The sequence below is a fragment of the Plectrocnemia conspersa genome, unplaced genomic scaffold (assembly GCF_051122295.1).
Source record: "Plectrocnemia conspersa isolate PC_06_02 unplaced genomic scaffold, ASM5112229v1 ptg000005l, whole genome shotgun sequence".
Taxonomy (NCBI): Eukaryota; Metazoa; Arthropoda; class Insecta; order Trichoptera; family Polycentropodidae; genus Plectrocnemia; species Plectrocnemia conspersa.
Genome location: NW_028277169.1, coordinates 935,929 through 945,673, shown reverse-complemented (window position 1 = coordinate 945,673; position 9,745 = coordinate 935,929).

Sequence of the window (9,745 nt, the reverse complement as noted above, 5' to 3'; positions counted from 1 at the left end):
GATTTCTGATTCCCTCAACTCTATATGGAAATGGGCTTGCTATAACCAATTGCCTTTCAGTGTAAAGAAATGGCACACAATTTCATTTTCAAGGTCGTTAACGCCGGCAAAATATTCATACCATCTAGATGGATATTTTCTGGAAAGGTTTTCTTCAACTAAGGATTTAGGAGTGACTTTCGAAGAACGTTGGAAATTTAGCCAGCACAATGCAGAGACTCATAGCAAATCCTTAAAAATGCTCGGTTTTATCTTGAGAAATGCGCGTTACTTCAGGAATACTTTAGTATTGCGCACTCTTTATGATGCTCTAGTCCGCAGCATACTAGAAACTAGCTCCATTACTTGGATCCCAGGCGTAATGAATCAATGTAATGAATTGAAGCTGGAAAAAGTACAACGTAAATTTCTTTGATATTTATACTTGAAGGAATACGGGTATTATCCGTTCTTGTTTCCCAGTGCTTTTATTTTAGGAGCCCTGGGATACTCGCAGAAGTGTTTATGTAATTAAACACTTCTGGAAATTGCTCAAGGGCATCGTAGACAATCCTTCAGTGCTCGAGCAGCTTCAAATGTGGGCTCCTGAAGGTGGTTATAGTTCTCGGTCGCGTCCACTATTCTTGCCTGTTAAGTGTAGAACTGGAGCACTTGCCAACTCTTCTCTGGCCAAGGCTATTTATCTGCTCAATTCTGTCCATAGTAATATTGACATTTTCTCTTGCACATATGGAGTTTTGGTTCAGTTCGTATGGGACAATGCACACCTGTTGAGGTGATTTGTGTCTGTTGTTTTGTCTTGTTTATATTTGTATGTATTATGATGTATTAGTACTTTTGACTATCGTGACGCATTAGGTTTGCCTGTCAGGTCACGATGGTTATAATTTTAATAAATTAATAAATAAATAAATATGGTGTTATATTAAATTAGTGTCTTTCAATGTTTTTACTATTAGTAATATATTTTGGACTTCAATAAATAAAAAAGCAGATTATTGCACAAAATGTAAAATTTACAATTGAATATGCGACGCGAATAACGTTGTAAGTCTGAATTGAGATTTTGATTGAACGTAATCACTCATGATTCTGCGATTTCAACCAATTTCTTCAAAATATAAAAAAAATTAGAGTTGGCAAAATATCTACCGGAAAATGAAAAATTGTTTAATATAAAAAAATGTACCGTTTTTAATTTCTAATTCTTTATTTTCCAATATCACAATTTTTCATCATACTCTACAACCAGAAAATCTATTTTTATTTAAAATTACTCTCATTGCCCTTATACTTACTAAGCATACATAATACTGCTGCACAATAATTAGTAAAGTAACAGGTATAAAATTATCGTTGCTTTTTCTTAGTATATACAGTTAAAATATTGATCGTTTATATTGTACATTTTGCTGACATAAATTGACAATGATTTTTTCGTATGAACTCTGACCACCAATCACCCACTGTATGTTGTTTTTATACAATTGTCGATTCCCCGTCGTTTTCAACCACCGGTTCTTTTGCATTTTATCCACAATGGCACTTTCTGTCGAACAAAGCGTTCATTGGCCCACTCGAGTTTGGAAGCAGAAGAATCGTCGTTTTTTTATTTCAGCAATCATAAAGGGAAAACACTCGAAGGGCTCATATAAACCCATTTAGGGCGCATTCCACACTTTAAACTCAACCTAGGTGGAAAGCCGTTCCACAATTGATGAGCCAAAACATCGCCGAATCAATTTCGCACGCATCGCTGGGTCAAAATGTACCCCAACGTACACACAGGCACTTGCTAAAATGCATATTTGTATTGTACACACGCATACACACATACAGAGAGGCACAGGCTCCCCCAATTCAATGGAAACGGATTGTTCGAATGCCAGCGATTTATATAAATATTTGTCAGTGAGCCTTTGTTACGTTGCGCATTTAAATAATAGTTGGATGATATAAAATTGGAATGAAAAGTATGCACCCATTCGATTTCACATACGGTAACAGAATCAGAATGCAAATAATGTACATTACGCACAATTAGTGATTTTAAGTATTATATTTTATGTGGGTTATTTTCAAATTGTATGTAATCGAAGTATGTATCAAATAAAAGGAGTTGTCCAAATTCATTTTATGCAATTCAAGAAGAATTTTATTTATTAGTTTTGGCGACCATTTACCACATTTTGGAAACGGCTAGAACAGAAGTAAATTTATATTATAATATTTCTAGGAAAGTCTGCAGAAATAAAAATAACTACACCCATACCTCGCTATACGGCCGCTCTTTATACGGCCTTTAGCTTTAACGGCCCTCTTCAATTAAGGCACGTTTTCGTTAACGGCCTAAAATGTTTCGCTATAACGGCAAAAAAACTTTTTTTCGATGTCGATTTTTTTTAAAATTTAAAAATAAATTTAATTTGCATAATTTTAAAATGATAGGTAAAGCAGCTAGCGCCGATAAGGCTGCATCTAAGGAATATCCCAACATAAAATGAATTATTGAAAGAGGTGGTCATAAACCTGAACAAGTGTTTAACGTAGACGAAACAGGGCTTTATTGGAAGCGAATGCCTGATTGCACGTACATTTCAAAAACCGAAAAATCTGCGCCTGGTTATAAGGTGTCTAAAGAACGATTAACTTTTCTACTAGGTGCAAATGCCGCGGGTGATTTTAAGCTAAAACCACTTTTAATATATTTGTCCGAAAATCCAAGGCCTCTTAAAGGACTAAATAAAAATCAATTACCCGTCATATGGAGATCCAACAAGAAAGCTTGAATGACTAAAGCTACTTTAGAGGACTGGTTCAAAAATCACTTTTGCACAGAAGTGAAAAAATATTTGCGAAACAATAACTTAAGCAACAAGGCTTTGCTAATTTTGGATAATGCACCAGGGCATCCTACTAATTTATCCGAACTATCTGAAGATGTCATGATTGAGTACCTTCCGAAAAATACAACAGCTCTGATTCAACCAATGGATCAGGGTGCAATAGCCACTTTTAAGGCATATTACCTACGCCGAACTTTCCGACAACTTATAAGGGAAACTGATGGTAAATCTTCAATTAAAACATTTTGGAAAAACTATAACATCAAGGATGCTGTTGACAGCATCAGTGAATCATGGAAGGAATTAAAATTAACAACAATGAACCATGTTTGGAAAAAAATATGGCCAGAATGTGTAAAAAGTACTGATGCAGAAGTTAATTGCCTTTCTGAAATTAGGCAAAACATTTTGGATCTAGCACATGATCTCGGCTTTGAAGGTTTGAACGAACGTGATGTTCTTGATCTACTTGAAGCTGATAGGGAACCCCTTTCATATAAAGAACTCATTCTGTTGCAAGCAGAACCGGCATTTGATGAAGAGACAGAGCCTGTTGTATTCAAACAGCTAACATCAAAAAAATTGTCAAAAGCTTTTTCCTATTTCGAACAAGGAATAAACATCTTCCTTGAAAACGATCCTGACGTCGAACGTAGCGCTAAAGTTTCTCGAGGAATTAACTCAGCCATTAGCTGTTATTAATCACTGAAGAACGAAAGAGACAAAAAGGCAAGACAAACAACGATGGACAATTTTTTTAAGGCAGGCCCATCCTTACCAGCGAAAAATGAGAACGACAGTGATCTGCAGGTTACCGTTTCTTCATCGCTTTCAGAATAAAGCCATTTTAAAAAAAATGATGTATGTATTTATACACATATTTTATGTAACATGAAGTAGTTTCATTTTTGTTTATGGATTATTGTTGGTTTTTGGAGTATGTTATTATTTTATGTACAAATGTATGTACTTGTTATGTATGTATTTTTTATTTAAATGAAATAAAAAGATAAAATGCATTTTAAATGATAAACCATGTTACATGTTTAACAAATTTGGAACCGATCCCATTGAATTTGTATGAATTTGTATTAGAATAATTGATTCGTTATACGGCTTTTCGCTTTGCGGCCAAGTTTCGTGGAAGGTATCTAGGCCGTAAAGCGAGGTATGGGTGTACTAGGTTAGTTATAGCATGAAGAAATGCTTTATTTAAAATACATAAGTTTTTGTATTTAACTGAAACCTCCATTTAATACAATTCATTGCGAAATTTTATTTAGCCATTTAATACATTAATTTTATTGTAACTCACAGTTCAACAGTTAAAAAACACTGGGTTGATGTATATGTGTATGTGTTAGTATCAATTAAAATATTTTAGGTAGAAAAGCGTTGTGAAAAGGGACGGAAAATTCGGCGGTAATAAATAGACATTTATTGTATTTATTAAACGTCCAGAAAAGGGAGACGAAATAGAAAAGGGCGAAAAGTCGCCGCCTGTCGCCGATATTAAGCTCTTGAGTCGAGATACGGCCAACCATTGAAGCGCGAGCCTAAAAATGTTAATTTTGGCAAGTTGAGGGTGGAATATTAATTTTTAATTATTGCGACGTTTAAAATCAATATCAGATACGTATGCATTAATAGCTAATAGAATATTTATAAAATACTGTGGTAATGACACATTTATAAAATATTATTAAAAAATATTTTTACTTTAGATGTTTTTTTAATAAAACATACGCAAATTTTAAACAATTATTAGAGGAAATGTTTAAGATATCACTTTTTATATTTTTCCAATGCACCATAATGACCATTAAACAATTATGGTGCAAGAATAAAAAAACAGTTATTGCACACATTAGAGTTCTCATTTATTCGTAGTTCTCAACTATGCAAATATTGAATAAAAATGGATTGACTATAATTTTTTAATCGGTTTTTACCGACATTAATTTATTTAATTAATTAGTGCAAAAAATCAAATAATAATTCCCCAAATGAAAATCAGCGGGCCTTTATAATATTTAATATTGGTTTAATACATAGGTATACATACATACGTAGATACATTTTATTCGCTACGTAAATATAATATAAAATTTAATTACACAGCAGTGAGATTTTGCCATTAATAATCGCTGATTGATTATTTAAATTTATTTTATAGTGATATATGCCATTAGCATTTTTATTAATATTTAGTGCTGGTTTTATATTTTTTTAATGGCAAAAAAATATGTTTCTTAGAAACATTGTGTGTTTAAAAAATAATTTTGCTAAATTTACGACTAAAAAACTGACAATATTGACATTGACAGTTGACCGTCAATTTTCTGTGAATCAAATCACAACGCTCCTAAAAGAAAAGCTTTGTTATATAAGAACAGATAATGTCCAAATATCCTCATATAATGCTATCTAAAGAACCATTTCTGAACTTTTTAGATTAATATTGAGTATTTGGTTACTCGAGAATTACAAATTATAGAGCCTGGTTTTTTTTATAGACTTTGAAATATATTTCACATACGTTCTTGTGGAAAGAACTTCTACTTACTCTCAAAAGTGATCCTGAGATCTTTGATGTAAGTGTCTCTCGCCAGATCCTGAGATCGTAGAAATAATATGATGGTGTATGAGACCAAAAAAATGACACAATATGGCTTTTTCCACTCTGTCACACGTACTTATGCATCTCGCTCGCACACGCACAAGCGAATCCGTGCGAGAGAAAAGGGGATCTTCCTACTCTCCGTCCGATATACTCTCTATTGTAGTCCAATCAAATAAGGCGAAATAAAGGCGGAACCTCGGAATGAAAGATAACAAGCTGAAATTTTGCACAGACTTTTGTATTGATGTTCTAAGGACAGGGTGAAAAGTCTCATAAAATATCGTGTCTGCTAATCAAGATATCAAAGGTCAAAGGTCGCAAAATTTGTTTTTTTGCAAATATCTTGCATTTTATGCGTCGCACGTCATTAGATGCATTACAAAACTTGTAAAGCATAAAATTTTCTACAAGTTTGGTCATAATATTTGTTTTGTATCATTAACCGTTTTTGAGATATAGCGCGAAGAGTGGGAGGCGTACATCCGTTTATAGAATCCAGCGAGTATTTCTACCTGCTTAACTTGGTATAAGCTTTGAAAAAGTAAGCAATCGTTAAAAAAGTGGTCTCGGCAAGTCGTTTGAACCATAATTTTATTACTTTTTTTATTGTATTATTAGGAATTATGAATGAAATATTGCTCGACTAGAAATTTGTGCGAAAAAATTGAAAGAGTTGAGAGATGTCCTTACGGAGTATGTACCAGATGATAAGAAGATCATTTCCAAATTAAGAGAAAAATATTTAACTGACATTATAATTACAACGAAGATTGGATCATTCCCTATTTTTTCTTTTCGTGATGCTCAAGCTTAAATTTTATCCATAGCTTGGTATGAAAATAAAAAAGGCACTTCAGAAGAAGAACACTTGCGCGTAGTGGAAGCTGCTGCGGCGATTATTAGAGAAGATATTCGATCTTCTGTTGTTGAGACCAAGTCCTATCCGCCCCCGAGTAAAATATTAATGAAGAAATTCCGAAAACTTTATTACATTTTCTGCAAGAAGTTATTATAAAGAACAGAAAAGGAAAGACGGGGCATTTTAAAACGAAATACAAAGCTATAAGTCATGCTATAATGACTTCCATACGAATACTGTCCTTTTCTTCGCAGTTATTAATAGGCCTATCTGTATTTATTCATAGAAGAAATACAGATAGGCCAAACATCCAAAAAGACTTTTGGATGTTTTGTCAAGTTTAGGTTTTTTCGCTTCTTATAGTGATACTGTAAAATGTTAAATTTCAGCTGTGGATGTGATTTGTTGTGGATGTATGGAAAGTGGAAAAATATCTAACCGTTGCCAGGGTGGAATGGATTTATTGAACAACTTACAAAAACAATGAGAACTTTGTAACTTCTCGGATTCTGTTTCTTACTTTTATTCATCATCCTGCGAGTAATATGGACACAATTTACAACACATTACAGTGTACTACAAACACTGCCAAGAAACATGAACAAAGAACATGCCTAATAACTTTTGATCAGCCGTTGTACATAAAAGCACGTGAAATCGTAGCAGCTCAGATGCTAACTCAGACTTGTCCAGAGTAGTTGTGAAACTAGGAGGCTTTCATATGCTTATGTCTTTTATTGGATGCATAGGGTATATAATGAATGGAAGCTGAATCAAGGAAGCTCTCAGTACAATTTATGCTTCGAATTCTGTCGACAAAATGTTGGATGGTCACGCTTTTGCAAGAAGTATCAGAGGCCATACGCTATTAATTTTTGCATTATCGATGATGATTTTTGAAGATATGGAGATTGAAAGTTATAATGCTTTAGATGGGTTCATTCAGCAGATAACAATTTGCGATGTTTCCTATGAAACTGTGGAAAAATGTGCAGGTAGCTCTGGCTCCGTAGTTCACATAGCGTTATCCTATAAACGGATGCGCGCTTCCTACTCCCCGCGCTATATCTCGAAAACCATTAACCATACGAAGAAATAATTTTTAACAAACTTGTAGAAAATTTTATTTTCTATAAGTTTTGTAAAACATCTAATGACATGCAACGCAAAGGAGGCGAGATATTTGCAAAAAAACGATTTTTATGACCTTTGACCTTTAATATCTTGATTAGCAGACACGATATCTTATGAGACTTTTTACCCTATCTTTAGAACGCCAAAACAAAGGTCTGTGCAAAATTTCAGCTTGTTATCTTTCATTCCGAGGTTAAACCCTTATTTGACTGGACTAATTGTGAAATTCTCTGACAAAGCGGTATAGCGTGGACGCGTGAAAGTTAATCTAATATTTAACAATTGTTTTATTACAAGTAACTTTAATTTTTAAGTGATTAAACACCTAAGTTATTACCTTTATATACACAATGCTAATTTTAATTATTTATTTGAAGTTAATATGTTTTTATATATAGAGAAAAATTTAACAGAAACCTAACTAAACTTATTTCGAAACATTTTTTTTATAATTAAAGAAGTGTAATAAAGACAAATATCTTAATTTAGAATTTGCATCAATAAAGGTTTTATTTCCTACTTGAAGTATTTTATCTAATAAATGTAATTTTTAGTAGAAACTGATTTTATCCTTATCTTTAATATTATTATACTCGCTAAATTATTTAAAATGACGGTCACAATTAGCATTTTCTTTGATAGTTAATAGATTTTGTAATGCGCCCCACGATGATAAACACTGTCTTAGACTAATAGCATTGAGGTTGCAGGTTCGAGCCCTGGCAGCAGCTTGAAATTAAATTATATTACACATCATAATTTATAACTAATAATATAAATGTCATTGATTTCCAGACTTTCAGTCCGGTTTTTAATACTTAGTTACGTCTGATTTATTACAAATACTTACCCAAATTATACAGATTTATTCTGTTGTAACGCATTGGGCTTACGTCTGTCGGGTTATAAGAGAGAATTAAAAAAAAATGCCTCTACCGATATTTTATTTTGTAATACGGGTAGTCTCAAAGGTTGATTACTGCGGCAATATCGGTATTACCGATATTGCAATCTATACTCCTGCACCACAAGTACATACACCAATACAACAATTCCATTTTAATCCATATTCAGTTACGTAATCATTCAAAGCATTAATTATATATTCAGCAATGGTATACTATTTTAACTTCAAACAGCAAAATATCTCTTCTTTGATATCTGAATCCAAATAATCGACATATTTAACATACACAAGTAAAATCTGTTGATTCATGCATATGAATTGCAAGCCATTGGTGATGTATTTATTTTTGTTATTAATTGTTCCTTAACATTATCAGTTAGTCAATAGGTTTTACTGGTTGGATATTTTGATCCTAAATTACGAATTAATTTTGCATGCTGCCGAAACTTCACCAAATAGTACACAATGTTATTTGAATCATATTTTTGTATATAATATACTTGACATTTAGACGCATTTATAACTTAGCGGCATCTCGGTTTAACACCCGGCTTGTTTCTTTGATATTTTTCCAGCCTCCATTTGAGCTAGAATTAGTATCCTTAGAAGACGAAATGTAATCTAAGATTGTTTTCTATTAACTCATTGTTTTGTAGGCTGTGTAATTATTAAAAAAAAATTAAATAGTTGTAAAATATTATATTATATTATATAATTTCTAACGCACAGAACCACTGAATTTCCATGAGCTGGATTAATAAAATATTGTTGAAAAGAAGAAACTTGATCTTAATGAACTCGAATTCCTTCAGAAAGAGGTCAAATTTTTTTTATTATTTATTTATTTATTTACAATCTGTCTATACATCACATTGGATGCCTCTTCATATTTATTATTACAAAATCTAATTTATTTTATATAATACTTATTTATTTGTTCATATTTATTTACTATTTTATATTTATTATTTGTCATGTCTATGTCAGGTATGTCAAATGGTCTAAATCGTTTAAGTCGTATGGTGTCATCGTATCTACAATCAAGTAGTTTGCCATTTTGTTTGAGTGGAGTTTTAGTCTGTCTTTGTATGTCGTGTATTTGTTCGTTATTTCATATTTTATGAATTCAATGTTAAGTTCTTTTTGTATTACGTCATTAGGAACATTCCATGGAGCGTCGACTATCATTTGTAGAACCTTGTTTTGGAATCTCTGGATGATGGTGATGGTGGAAACACAGGCACTACCTCAAAGTTCAATCCCTTATGTCCATACTGGTTTGATAATTGACTTGTATCTGAGATCTTCTTCCCATCATCCAGTGCATTTTTCGAAGTTGAAATCCAAGTTGTTTCCTCTTAGTAAAGAGATGTTTA